The sequence below is a fragment of the Cupressus sempervirens genome, chromosome 10 (genome assembly GCF_028749045.1).
Source record: "Cupressus sempervirens isolate cs-2001-9-10 chromosome 10, ASM2874904v1, whole genome shotgun sequence".
Lineage (NCBI taxonomy): Eukaryota > Viridiplantae > Streptophyta > Pinopsida > Cupressales > Cupressaceae > Cupressus > Cupressus sempervirens.
The window spans coordinates 908,416,968-908,433,099 of NC_143127.1; positions in this window are offsets into that span (position 1 = coordinate 908,416,968).

Sequence of the window (16,132 nt, forward strand, 5' to 3'; positions counted from 1 at the left end):
TCTAACCCACCATATGAAACAAACAACCAACAAGCTACCAATTACCAACAATGAAATAACCAAAGCTATCAAAACCACAATACAAGACCCAACTTTCAAGGGTCTAACAATCAAGCTAATGCCATCAATGTAGCTGCAGGGAAAAAGCCCAGATTCCAACCTGCACCTAGAAGCTATACACCCCTTGGTGAGCCATTGGATGTTATTTTTGAGAAATTGGCTAAAGAAAACCTCATCAAATTTCCTCCTACCCAGCAAATTGATCCAAGCCAATCCAAAGCTGCATGGTACAAGGACAATGAGTATTGCAAGTTCCATAGGGTAAACGGTCACACCACCCTCAGATGTATGAAACTGAAAGACTATGTGCAAGACCTCATTGATCGGAAGGAAATCACTGTTGGTGCCCAAACCTCTCCCAATGCAGGCTTACAGATTTATCAAAATGCTTTTCCTCCACACAACAACCAAAATCCTGGAAAAGCACCTATTCAAAACAACACCAACAATCGCCAGCCAAACCAACAGCATGGGAAGAACAATGACCACACTTCATACTATATAGACTATGGTAGCCTTATAGGTTGTATATCTGAGAAAGAGCCTTCTGTCAATGTTATCAATATCCGAGGACCAGACAATGAGTGTGCGGTCACCACTCGAAGAGCGCGATTTAACATCCCAGGTCCACCAGTTTCATCACCACCATCAGCTCCATCAAAAATCCGGTACAATATCTTGGAACACCTTGGGAACATGCCAGCCCAAATATCCATTTTAGACCTTCTCTGCACTAGTCCTATGTACAAAGACATCCTTGATAGTGCTCTCATAGAATCTCGTGTCCCTTCTGATATCAATGCTACTAATTTTCGTAATCTTGTTGGACACCTTTCATCCTCATGTGCCCTATCTTTCAAACCCACTGACATACCCGCGGTTGAGCCAGATCACACCCTTCCGCTTCGCATAGCCATCATGGTATCCAATTTTGCCATGAAAAGATTAATGATAGATAATGGATCAGACTTGAACATTTTCACCCTAAAATTCATAAAACAAGCTGGGTATACTGAGGCAGATATGATCAGTGAGGTTATCACCATCAAAGCTTATGACAACTTGGAAAGGACCACAGAAGGGACTATTTTGCTACCAATCAAGGTTGGGCCAGTCATTCAAGAGACAGTTTGCCATGTTGTTGATCTAAACCTACCAAGGCACTGAGGTAACCATCCATGCCGATCCAGAACCCTTTGCTTACTGCAATGCGATTGAAGCTTCATATACAAACCATTGCCTTGGAATAGACATCGGCACAGCCATCGCCAGCTCATCCCACACTTATAATGATGCAGAAACCATCCTTGCCTCCACCCTATCTACTATAAAGATCAACAACAAAGGCTGTGGAGAATATAGTCTATCAGATGCATTTGCTGTCGGAGCAATCCCACTTGATCCACATACCCATGGACGGCCAACATATCACAAAGCTAAGGAGATTCCACCTCCTCGATACAAATGGTTTGGCCCAACCACCTTTGTGTCCTCAAAAATTCCTCTTCATGAGGAGCTCACTCCAGATATCAACAATTGGTTACATAAGGATGCACCTCCAAGAAATCAAGCATGCCTTGATCACTTTAGCCAGAAGTATCCCCAACAAGATAAGCTCATCACTGAAAAATGGAACTATCAAGGAGGTGGACTAGGACCAGAAGAAAGGGGCATGCAATGTCCCATCGAAGCACATGATTGGGAAATAAAGTCAGGTCTTGGCTTTGGCATACCCACAACAGGGGGCACCAACGAGAATGGTCACACTTTTTCGAACATCCACCGCGACCTTGTCGAAATCGAAGACATCCCTGAGGAAGTTGAAAAGAGAGCCTATGATGATATCCCAGACCAAATCTTCCTAGGAGACTCTGTTCTCCGAGAACTATCCATCCATCTCATTGACCTACCACTTGCTCATCCAGAACTCATAGATTGGGACCAACCAAGTGTCATACATATTGATGAGTTCGCATCAGAGGAAGTGCTTCTAAGATTCATGGGAGCCGAAACTCCTCATAAGAAGACAAAGTCAGATTCTGCCTACATCTACAAGCTAGATCCCAAGGGGTATTTTGGAGAAAATCCCCAACCTAGTTTCGATACACCCAAAACTAGAATTAAGGTAAAACTGGGACTAGCTAAGGCAGCAAAGAGAACCCCTCAGCAAGAAAATCCAGAGCCACAAGTAGAACATGAGGATTTAGTATTGCCTCCTCAAGATAATTGACCAAAGGTGTCTTCTATTCTAATAGAGGATACTAGAGAAGTCAACATTGGTTCTTCAGAGATCCCTAGAATTGTTCACATTGCTGCATCCCTATCACAAGACCAAGCTGACCTCCTCTTTGAGGTTTTACGAGAGAACATTGGCCAATTTGCATGGTCATATCAGGACATGCCAGGACTTGATCCAAAGCTTGTATTTTATCATATTGCAGTCGATCCAAAGATCAAGCCCGTCAGACAAAAGCTTAGAAAAATGCACCCCAAGGTGGCATTACTAGTCAAAGCTGAACTAGAAAGAATGTTAGCTGCTAAGGTTATCCGACCTATCGACTACTCAGAATGGATCTCCGACATGGTCCTTGTCACTAAGCCTTCTGGTGACATCAGAATCTGCACTGATTTTAGAGATCTTAACAAAGCTTGTCCAAAGGATGATTTTCCCTTGCCCAACATAGATATGATTGTAGATCTCACAACTGGACATGAAATTCTGTCCCTTATGGATGGATTTTTTGGGTATAATCAGATCAAGATTGCAGAAGAGGACCAACATAAGACAACATTCACTACCCCTTGGGGAACCTTTTGCTACACCATGATGCCTTTTGGCCTAAAGAATGCTGGGGCTACCTATCAAAGAGCTATGACAACCATTTTCCATGATCTTATCCATAGCATTTTGGAAGATTATGTGGACGATATCCTAGTCAAATCTCACACCTTCATGGATCATCTTGCTGACCTAGAGAAAGTCTTTGATAGGTTGGCCCAATATCATCTCATGCTAAATCCCAAGAAGTGTGTCTTTGGGGTCACATCTGGCAAGCTTCTAGGCTTCATAGTTTCTAAATGAGGTATAGAGATCGACCCCAAAAAGGTCAAGGCTATCTTAGACATGCCTCCTCCCCAGACACTGCGACAGCTTCGCTCTCTTCAGGGGAAACTTCAATCTGTTCGGCGCTTCATCTCCCAACTTGCAGATAAGTGTACACCATTTTCACACTTGCTAAAGAAGAATGATAACTTCAAGTGGGATCTTTTATGTCAGTGCAGCTTCGATCAGCTCAAGCAGTATCTCACCAATCCCCCTATCTTGGTTCCACCAGTTCCTGGTCGTCCCTTGATCTTGTATATATCAACAACACCTACTACTCTAGGGGCACTTCTAGCACAACATGATGATTATAGCAGAGAGAGAGCCATCTACTATATCAGTAGAACCCTAGTTGGTTATGAAATCAATTACACTCCTATGGAAAAAGCTTGTTTGGCAGTTGTTTTCTCAACTCAAAAGCTTCGCCACTACATGCTAAGTCATACCATCCAACTAGTCTCCAAGATTGACCCTCTCAAGTATATGCTCTCCAGAACAACACTTACAAGCCGTTTGGCCAAATGGGTTATGCTACTAAGTGAGTTTGACATCCAGTATGTGGACAGAAAGGCAATCAAAGGGCAAGCTATAGCAGATCACCTAGCTGATGCACCTCTAGTAGATGCATATCCTTTGCTCACAGAATTTCCAGATGAACATAACTACCTAATTGAAGAACAACCCCCATGGAAGCTTTATTTTGATGGCTCATACACCTCTCATGGATCAGGGGTAGGAATATTATTAGTTACACCTCAATGAGATTACATTCCAAAAGCCTTCAAGCTACAATTCCCTAGCACCAACAATATAGCAGAATATGAAGCTCTTGTAGCAGGATTAAAGATAGCTACAGAATGGAATATCACTGAGTTAGAAATCTTTGGCAATTCCCAGCTCATCATCAAACAAGTCTTAAATGAATATCAAACCAAAGATGAAAAGCTATTACCCTACAAAGAGCTAGTTGATCAGCTGACCCAGCATTTTACAAAGCTTCAGTTTACACAAGTACCTCGAATGCAGAATAAGGCAGTAGATGCCATGGCCACTATCGGCTCACTCTTGGAAATTCCCCAAGATGCTACGCAGTATGAATTTTTAGTTGAGCAGCTCCTCACACCCGCTTATGCGAATGAGGATTCAAATCGTGTTTGTATCTTGGTTGGTCCCCAATCCCCTTGGTACCATGAAATTCACGCTTACCTTAATGATGGTATCATATCCCCTCACCTCACACGCACCCAATGCCAGAACCTCATCTGAAAATCATCCCGCTATGTTATCATAGCCAATACCCTATATCGTCGGGGTTATCACGATACTCTCTCTCAATGTTTAGATGAAAATGAGGCCGCGATGGCATTAAAAGAAGTACATTCTAGACTTTGCAGTGCCCACATGAGTGGTATTGTCCTAGCATGAAAAATCCTTAGAGCAGGCTACTATTGGCCTACCATTGAAGAAGACTCTTGTGACTTTGTCAAAAAGTGTCTCCCATGTCAGCAGCATGCAAATCTTGTGCATGCTCCAGCACAGGATCTACAGCCTATTGCACCACCTTGGCCTTTTGCTTGTTGGGGCCTTGATCTAGTTGGAACTATCACACCTCTCTCATCTGATGGACATAAATGGATAATAACAGCTACAGACTATTTCACTAAGTGGGTGGAAGCAGTCCCCCTAGTCTCAGCTATAGGAGTTCAAGTCTCCAAGTTCATCTTGTACCACATTGTTTGCCGCTTCGGCATCCCATCCACCATCTTCACTGACCACGAAGGTAATTTTGAAAATCTCAACATGGAAGAATTATGCACTTCCCTCCGCATCCATCACCGCTTTTCTAGCCCATATTTCCCACAAGGTAACGGCCAGGTAGAGGTAACTAATAAAACCCTCCTCAAAATCCTAAAGAAAGTTGTCAGTGATTCCGGCCGTGATTGGCACCTTCAAATAAATCCGGCTCTATGGGCCTATCGAACTTCCTTCCGTACATCCACAGGCACAACTCCATACTCCCTAGTCTATGGTGCCGAAGCGGTATTACCTATAGAAGTTGAACTTCCCTCACTACACATATCTTTGTGAGGGAAAATATCAGATGAAGAATACAGAGTAGCTTGACTCACCCAGCTAGATCTCTTAGATGAGAAGAGACAACAAGCCTATGACCATCTCATAGTCTATCAAACTCGTCTCAAAAGGAATTTCAACAAGAAGGTGCTCCCACGACACTTTCAGCTAGGTGACATGGTCCTCAAAGAAAATATGAAAGTCGAAGCAGATCGAGAAAAGAAAGGCAAGTTTGAACCTACATGGCTTGGTCCCTATGTGGTTACTGCCCCCTTTGGCTCCAGAGCCTATCAATTATCTACACCAGAAGGAGAACTCTTGAATGATCCCACTAACATCATTAATCTCAAGAAGTTCTATGCTTGAAGATCCTTGGTATACCCAGCTTTTGAAAAATACAAGAAAAAAATAGTAAAGAGAAATAAGCGTCCAATGGTGAAAACTTGGCAATTCAAGCGCCTTGGATAGGTACCTTGGTGAAAACCTGGTAATTTAGGCGCCTTGTGTGCTAAAGACTAATCCATTATCTATCACTATCCTATCCCTCATCCATCCACCCACCATCCCATAAAACACCTACTTGTTCCCTTGGTGTTCCAATCAAATATCCAAAATCTGATGGAGCTTGTCAATACCTCCTGTACAGCTTGTAAATCTTGTACCAAAGCTCGTATTATACCTTGTAAATCTTGTACCAAATCTCGTATTATACCTTGTAAATCTTGTACCATACCTTGTATATATCCAAATCTTGTCCAAAGCTTGTACCATATTCTAGCTTGTAAATAATCTTGTATCCTAGCCTGTATCCTATCACATGCACACACAGAATCCCATTTTCCTTAAGCTTTCCACAAACCATCTACCTATCCACCTATCAACTATTATAGACATCCCATCCTTCACAAACATTTCCATCTCACAAAAAAAACAAAACATGAACAAACTTGTACATTTGTAACATATCTTGGTCTATCAGCTTGTATATCCTCTTTAGCTTAGTATCATTGTATCTATCCAGCGTTCATGTCAGTTTGTCCTTGATCAACATCTTGCACACATCGCACACCTTGGTTAGCTATTCCAATGCATCCTTTAGCTAGATCTCATGTCACCAAAGTGTTATCCTTCTTAGTTCAGCTTGCCAGATGCATTACTCATCTCGATCCATCAGCTTAGGTGCTCTCCGATAGGTCCTTGCAGGATATAGCTTTCCTCATGTCTAATCTTGGTCCGTTAGTACCTTGTCCTACCCATCTCGTTGGCAAACAGTTCTCTTTTGGATTTTTGCTTTATTTTGGTTTGGGATCTTCCCTTTTGGGTCTTGAAATATCTTTTCCAAGCAATCTCCTTGTTCCCTCCTCAAGGTTGCCACGATCTTCCATATCATGGTATGCTGCGAATGGGGCAATTAGAGCGTAAGGTCTTGATCAGGTCTTTTGCTTGTTTTCTTTTTCTGCTTGTGGGTTACCTAGTGTCATTTCCATGCTGCTTCCTTTGGGATTCATGTGTGATACTGGGGCAATCCTTGCGTGTTTGTTTCGAGTTAGTTCGTCAGTCCTCTGGATAGTTGGTGAAAAGGCCTTGATGTTCTTGGTAACCTTGGCAATTAACCAACAGTCCTATAGCAAATCTAGTGCTCAACTACATGGTGGTACTTCTCTTTGAAGTATCCCCCCACTCAAAAAGCTTCAATGGTTTCCCTTCATCTCCATTATCCCCCATCCATATCCAGCATCTGTCTCTCCTATCCCAGCTTATGCATCAGTATCTCTTTGAATCACTCCTCACGCTTAGCTTTAGGGATCCACAATACTAGTCCTAGGGATCCACCAATCAAAGCAATCCACCAAGCCTCATCTTTCAAGATCCACAATCCTAGTCCTAGGGATTCTCAAAACCCATCTTCCGCCAATCTGACTCTTTGAAATCTTGTTGCATCAGCTTTATCATTCTATCATCCATCTCCCTACCATGGATTCCTTTAATAGCGCTCCGCTCCTCCTCCCCCCCCCCCCCCCCCCCTCCCAATCTTGGAAAGTCTTAATCTTGCTTTACTATTGTGCCTCTGATTTCCCTTTATCATTCTCTCATAGTGAGAGTTTGAGCTAATTCAGCCCCTTCTCTTCACCAACCTGCGTCTCAGCTTGTCTCAATTTCTTGTACTTTTCAAGAAGTCGTCGAGCCTCATTTCTCTCCCCGTCGCCTTCTTGAGGGGGCATCATCTAAGTCTAGTCTCTCCTCTTCTTATCCGAGACTAGGGCAACCTTGTTGCTAAAACATCTTCCTCGTGTCATCTTCATTCAAACTTCTTTGAAATAGTGTTGTCTTAACACTATGTCAAAGAGGGGCAAAATGTAGACACCTAAATTTGATTACACTATTTTAGTAATCCTATTTAGTTATCTAAAATGACATTATTAATTAAATTTCTATTTAATTAATCCTTTGTCATCCCCTAGTTGATTAATTTAATTAATCATCTATAGTCCTAATTGATAAATCAAATAATCTATTATTTATCAATTAAATCCTTTTCTCCTATCTAATTCCAAAAATCCCCATTTATTAAATAAATCTATTTGATAAATGAAATCCTCAAATTCAAAACCCCCTAACCTATCTCTAATCCTCCATTTAGCCTAATCCACCCCATCCACCCATACTAGCCAAGCTTAGCCACTAACTCGCCCACCCTCATTAATGACATCCACTTGCACATCTCTAACATCCCTAAGCTAATCCTAAACCCAAGCCTAATCCACCCCCTAATGTTGTCACATTCCTTAAACAAGTTTAAGACTTTCCTAATCCAAACCAAAGTCTCCCCTCAAAAAACCCAACCACTAAGTCATGAGTGCTCTTACAAAACATAAAGACTCTTACAAGCCCACTCATGACTCTTACACCCATCTTCCACACTCTTCCCTCTTCCACACTCATTCCTCTTACATCCCTCTTACATACTCAACCCCACTCATCATGATTTTAACCAACCCTTTACCCTACCCTCTCACACTCATCCTCCTTGTGACAAGTGTCACCTTCCCATTGGTGATAAACAAGAACAATCCATGTGCTCCCCTTTGAGTGCATCTTAGCCCTCCTTAAGCCTTCATCCATCCTTGCATCTAAGCCCTCCATCTCTCTACCCCTTAGCCTATAAATTGAATCCCATCCCAAGCCATTTCATCAACAATCTTTGAGCTAAAGTTACCATGCTATTTTGAGAACCAAAGCCATCAACCATACCCTTATAATGCCAAATTGAGAGCTCACAAAGCTACCAATTTGCCATTACCCATCTCCATTGAAGCAGCTTTTGAGCATCTTGAGCATACATCCATAGCAAAAGGACACATCTACAGAATCAAGAAAGCATGGAGTTCTTTTTCTTGTGAGGTTTGCACTTCTTGTTTTCTTCCTTTGTCTAAGCATATATGTGAATTTAGTTTTTGGTTTGTGAATGTTTACTTCATTTGTTAATGTTCTTTGCATACTGATTCTGGTTCTACAATAGGGTCTCCTTTTCCTCTGAATTTGTCAAATTTAGGTACCTCAAAGTGTTTGGGAAATGGTTTCATGGTAATGGCTCTGTCAAATGGGTAAGGACACACATTCTCAAACTTGAATGCCTTTGGATCATTCCCTTCTTGGATGGCTTTCAGAGCTGTCTTCATTTGCTCCCACTCTGAATTGATAGGTGATGGTTGGGGTGCCCCCAATGTAGGAGTGCCTTGAGGTAGGTATGTGCTGGATGGGGCCATTGAATATGGATGGCTATGAGGGATTTGCTGATAGGGATTGTACATTGTTTGGGCAGCTGCATGGGGGATAACGGGTTGTTGAGGGGGAGGTGGTGCATATTGCTACATGTGCTGCGAGGCTTGCTGTTGATATGGGATTTGAGGTTGGGATTGAGGAACATAAGCTGGCTATGGGATAAATGGATTTCTTTGTGGAGGTAAGGTATAAGATGGTTGTGAGGCTTGGGGAAAGGATCAGAGGGCTTGTGGGGTTTGACCAATATATGTGGTTTGTGCCCCCATTTGGGATGGTATCTGTAAATAATTGGTGGTTGGATGGGGTGGTGGATTACCTCCTAGAAGTGGCATTGAAAAGTAGTTGGTAATTGTAGTTAATGGATTAGTTGGTGGTGGAGGTGGTGGGAATTGAAAGCTTGGGAATGGAACTGATGGGGTTTGATAGCTTTGTGGCTGGATTTGGAAGCTTGGTAGAGTGGTGGTGGGAGCTGGGGTCACTTGGGAGCTTGGTAGAAGATTCACAGTAGCTTGTGGGATTTGATAGCTTTGTAGAGTGAGGGTAGTAGCTTGTGGATTTGTGGTTGGTGGTATTGAGCTCCCAAGACCTAATGGAAATGATGGGATTGTGCTTTGGGTTGTGGTGAACAAGCTAGGGGCAATGAAAGGTTGATTACTTGGCCCCATGGGTGACATCCCTATTGTATATTGCTGAGGTTGGCCAAAGATGCTAGCACTAATTTGGGAGATGGGTGGATTTGGAAGGCTGGGTTGGGGAGCAGCAACAATAGTGAAGGGAGTGAACGGTGAGGTGTTTTGGGTAAAGGGGGTTTGGAGCGGAGAGGTATGAACCAAGGATGGAGTGGTGGTGGCTAGGTTGGCTTGCGGCATAGAGATTTCAACTTGGGTGGATGATGGTATGTTTGGGTCTATTGGGTCATATGGATTGGCTGGAGGCTCTTCTTTTGGAATATATTGAGGATAATTTGGATCATAAGAGCCTATGGGTGGTGGCACTTGCCCAAAAAATGGGTGAGATGGATCTGATAATGGAGGGGGTCTTCCAAAGTCAAAGGTTCCTACATTGTCCCTTCGAAAATTAGCCATGACTGTCTCTTTTTTTTGTGTCTATAATGGCTTTTACCAATACTGCATTTTCCTTGTTGGTTCATGAAAGCTTCAATGTCAGTAGGTGATGGCATAGCTTGCTTTGGGCTAAAGGATGGCTGAGTGCTCAAGGGGGGTGAGGCTGTTCGATCCAAATGATAGGGCTCCATTGTTTCTTTCTTCTTGGCTAAGCGAGTGACAGGTGGCATGAAAAATGCTCCTAGGGATGAGATGCAATAATGTTGATGGATGCAAAAGGGGGAAGCCTTTTCTATGCAAATGATTTCCTAGGTTGAGGCAAAGCTATATGAAAAAACCTAAGGAGGATTGGGTTGGGGATTCTAACTTCAAAGATATGTTGTCAAAGAACAAAAGGTCTGCTTTCCTATGTGCAAGCTTGGTGGTGATTGTGTGAACTTAAGGATAGACTGATGATCCTTTAGGAAGAACATGAGATTGACCACTTGCGGATCCCAACCTTTAGCTCAAGGTGATGAGGGATAACAAGTGACAAAGCTAGATTACCCTAGACAAAGCTTTGTCAAAGGGATAACCTTGGTGAGATTGGTGGATTTGGAAGATTTTAGGAATGGAAAACTTTTAGCAAGGTGACAACAATTTTGATTCTAAATGAGATGGATGAGCTAATAATGCTTAAGGGGATAACCTAAGATGGCTGGATTTTCTACAAAGATGACTCTAAAGTGAAGCTTATCCAAGAAGATGTGGAGAAACAAGGGTGTCTAATCATAGAAATCATGCCTAGTTGGTAAGGCATAAGAAGGATTAACTCCTGGATGTTGGCTAAATTTGATGGTGCGCTCTAACCAAGCCTCTTGAAGTGCTTCGTCGGTAGCTTTGTCCTCTGCTTTGTGGAGTTTGGAAATTTGTGAGCTTAGTGTTATTTCTTTTCTCTTGGCTAAAAGTTCTTGGTATGCTAGAGATGGCTTGAGTATGACTTTGTGAAACTTCTGTTTGGGTTTGGGTTGTTCCGACATAAATTCCTGAATTTGCTTGGCTTTGGGAGATTCTGGTTGTTTTGCTTCAACTTGTTCAACTTCTAAAATAGGCAGTGACTATGCTAAGTGTTCCCTAAGCTAGGATTGACCAAGTTTGGAAAACATTCATTCAACAAGTAAAATAAAAACAAGCAATAGATAGGAACACCCAGATAGAAGTTTGTGGTTCTCAGAATGTGATACTTGCGTCGAGGAGTGTGTATGTTCTACAAATGTTTCGATCAGTCACTCCAAACAAATTAACATCCTAGATGGTTTTCTGCAAGGCTGATAGTTGGTTTAGCTAGGGAGTCCTCGATATACACAAGGTACGTGAGGCCCAAATCCATAGATGAGATCAAAAGGATGTCACACAGCCGAGAGGAGCGGTAACCCACTTCTCCTCTTTCACTTCTCAAGGGTATAAAGTTCCTTGAGGCTTAGCCCAAATGACAAAATCTCAATCCCAAGAGAGGTGTCTTTCGATTCACCTCCCGATTCTTATACTCTGCCGGAATGCTGCAGTTGAGGTCGTCCAAGGGGTGATGAAATCCCCAAGCAGGCCTCCTAAAAAGAAACAAGGTTTTGGAATCCTAATCTTATGCACCCAAGATGGCCTCAAAAGACGACAAGGGGGAGAGAAGATTTGGATGACCTTGGGCTAAAAAACACGCTTGTTCTTTTACCAACTGACTCTTATGTGTGCTAATCTAGACTTTTCAAACACTCATGTTTAAGAGACAATGTTCAATTCCAACTTGAAGCGCCAACAAAAGTAAATCAATCAAAGAATGCAAGCAATAAGAAGAGTTAGGCTCAACAAAAGCAAACTCGTGCGCCCAGAGGCCCTGCACGTCAAGTATCGATTAATTTTCTTTAAGGCATTCAAGATTGAGTGTGAATTTGTTTTAAGCCCAAAACAAAAGTGTGTGAGATTAGATTTCAAGCGCGCGCCCGGAGGCTCTCCACGTCAGTTATTGTTCAATTTTAGTGCCCAAACTTGAAGTGTGATCGATTTAATCTAGAGTTTTGGCCATTTAAGAATTTTGATAAAGTTAAAGCAAACGTTCAAAGACCAAGTGAGTGAGTTAGATTGTGGAACATTTAACACCCTTTCCAAGTAGACCCATCCCCATAAATGGCACTGAGATTGCAACCAATGGTTAATATTTGATGGGTGATTAGAAAAGAGGTGAGTCCAAGGAACAAGATTTTAGTATGCAAAGAACATTAACAAATAAAATAAACATTCACAAACCAAAAACTAAATTCACATATATGCTTAGACAAAGAAAGCAAACAAGAAGTACAAACCTCACAGGAGAAAACACTCCATGCTTTCTTGATTCTGTAGATGTGTCCTTTTTCTGTGGATGTATGCTCAAGATGCTCAAAAGCTACTTCAATGGAGATGGGTAATGGAAAATTGGTAGCTTTGTGAGCTCTCAATTTGGCATTATAAGGGTAAGATTGATGGCTTTGGTTCTCAAAATAGCATGGTAACTTTAGCTCAAATATTGTTGATGAAATGGCTTGGGATGGGATTCAATTTATAGGCTAAGGGGTAGAGGGATGGAGGGCTTAGATGCAAGGATGGATGAAGGCTTAAGGAGGGCTAGGATACACTCAAAGGAGAGCACATGGATTGTGCTTGTTTAGCACCGATGGGAAGGTGACACTTGTCACAAGGAGGATGAGTGTGAGAGGGTAGGGTAAAGGGTTGGTTAAAGGCATGATGAGTGGGGTTGAGTATGTAAGAGGGATGTAAGAGGAATGAGTGTGGAAAAGGGAAGAGTGTGGAAGATGGGTGTAAGAGTCATGAGTGGGCTTGTAAGAGTCTTTTATGTTTTGTAAGAGCACTCATGACTTAGTGGTTGGGCTTTTTGAGGGGAGACTTTGGTTTGGATTAGGAAAGTTTTAAACTTGTTTAAGGAATGTGACAACATTAGGGGGTGGATTAGGCTTGGGTTTAGGATTAGATTAGGGATGTTAGAGATGTGCAAGTGGATGGCATTAATGAGGGTGGGTGAGTTAGTGGCTAAGCTTGGTTAGTATGGGTGGATGGGGTGGATTAGTCTAAATGGAGGATTAGAGATAGGTTAGGGGTTTTTGAATTTGAGGATTTCATTTATCAAATAGATTTATTTAATAAATGGGTATTTTTGGAATTAGATAGGAGAAAAGGATTTAATTGATAAATAATAGATTATTTGATTTATCAATTAGGACTATAGATGATTAATTAAATTAATCAACTAGGGATGGCAAAGGATTAATTAAATAAGAATTTAATTAATGATGCCTTTAGAGATGGCTAAATTAGATTACCAAAGCAGTGTAATCAAATTTAGGTGTCTACACTATGAAGCCACCCACCAAGCAAGGGAAACAAGATTCAAATGGTTTACACTCAAACATGTCACAATGCATAAAAAACTCAATCTCACAATACATTTACAAAACCCTCCATGGTTTAACATAATGATTCACCATTGGAATCATGAGACAATGGGTGAAGGTGGGATCTCCAAAGAGGAGAATGTCATATCCATATACACATATAGATTTGCAATTGTATAAAGCCTCTTCAAGGCTATCAAATGCATCCTCCTCATCACATCAATATAGTTATACCTCCCATAATATAGATGTCTCTTCAAGGCTATCAATTATCGCATATGGCTTCAATGGAGCCCATACTCCATGAACAACAAAACCCTCTCCAAGAGGGCATATATCAATATCAATATTTAGTCCAACTAACCCATTCACCCAAGGCTTCTCTTCCCTCCAAAGGGTGAGTGAAGCCTTCACACCTATGAAAAAATTCAACATTCAAAACAAAACAAAGAGATCAAGGAAGAAAACCAAGAAAATGCATGAACTCATTGCACAATCACAATACAACACAAAGATTACCATAATAATCCATGATCCCAAAACAACATTCCATACTTGAAGATTCATTAAGAAATGCTAAAACAAAATGGTCATGGTTTGAGCACCTACCTTGGTGCAAGCTAATGGTAATGATAGTTGATGAAGAACTCCCTTATTCTCCCTCCAAAACCCTAACTGTCTCTAAACTTAGAGAGTGGGTGAACACCCCACTAGTTTACCTAAGACTCTCAAAAAAGGCCTTCCCACTAACTATTTTAGCAAAAACACCAAGCCATTTCCTCTTACAAACTTGTCTCCCCCTAAGTTTTCTATTTTTGACTTAGTAGGAACATGGGAAAGAACTCATGGGACAACTCCATTTTCGAATTTATGGAAGAAGGCATTGGTAAAGGGGCCCCCAAGGCTATCTAGGCACTATTACTATCAAAATTTGGTCTCTAACATGTTATACTAACATATGAGTAACTTATTTTCACAGAAAAGACACTTTGGGACCACCTAATGCCCTTCAAAATAGTAGTCATGTCTAAATTTGAATTTCCTTTAGTTGTGACCCATCCTATCCCTTGTCAAATTGGTTTACTTAATCACTAATTAGGTAATTAGTTTTAGGGTAACTTACTACCATGACCAAACCCTAGATGACACGTCATTCACACACAAAATTTACAATTGTCAAGTGACACATAAAACCACATTCCACATCATCATGATGTGTCCCTAATACATCTTTGAGATTAAAAATTGTACACACATACAAGCTTACATTTATGAAATAAAATACATCACAATGAGGCTTTTGAATCTTCCAAAGATTCACATTGGCTAAACCATGTGCACATAGGTTTGGAACTTGTTTCCCCCAAAGATTTCCATGGTTCCACTTCCTACACACTAAGCTTGAGCATCAGTAGTCCAAGTAGGTCATATAAAATACATATATTTAATGTATATGAATTTGAATGTTATGTAATCCATAATAACATAATCCAATGGAATTCCTTTACTTAATCATTTTGAATAAGACATTCAAAATGTTAAAATATCAAAAATTGCACATTACATTTAATCCTAAATCATCATAATCAATTTTACATTTTCATCACATCCTAATCCATCTCCTATCAAAATGACAAAATATTGAATCTATATTGATAAATTAGCCAACATGAAAATTAGTTCTGATTACATAACTTAGATTAGAACCACCAAAATGTAATCATCACAACTAGTATACTTGATCCAATTAAATATAGTTTGATTACTAAAACTATCTTGTTATCATTATGAGATATTAGATATGATAAGACATATGTCTCTAAAATCACTAATGTCAGGAAAACAAAATGTTTTCATAATCACGTTTGCATAGGTTCAAAATTAGTCATTAGGTATACTGATTATATCTGTAGTAAATATGTTATATCTTCATCTTAATCATCATTCACTATAGCCTATCCACCTAATACTACTTTTACAACAATTTCCTTATTCTTTTTACATCTTTCCCAACTCTACCGAGCCTTTTTATAAGTTGATAACAATTTTTGTCTATAATTATAATTAGTACTCACAAGGGTGGGTGTTAATTCATCTTTTCATAATGGCCTCCTAAAACAAAAATCCTAATATACCATAACATACTATGAATCCATTGGCATGGTTTTCTAAGTTATAACATCTCGAGTCTTTATGCCATGGATCTTAGCTTACCAACCTAATAAAATGATATGATACTTATGACAATAATGACTACTATGTATATCAGTATTAATAATATCTCATGTCCAATATAAATAAGAAGGATGCCAATCATGACATATCTAAATCTCAAAACCTTCTTATCATCATTCTATCATAAGGTGCATGGTAATAGTCTATAATTCACATACCATGCATGAGAGACAGAGTCATGACATCTCACCTCCTTATGCTTCCTAGTTTTGACCATATTCATGTTATTTAGCATTTATAATATGGTACTAGGGAAGGGCTTTAAAGGAAGAGAAAGGAAAAGATCTTCAATATGATTGTATCCCTCAAAGCTATGTTGTTTGCATCTTCTTTGTCAGCTATGGATTTTGGTTTTAAACTTTTGTTTGTGTAGAATTAGAAAATACCCTAATGCA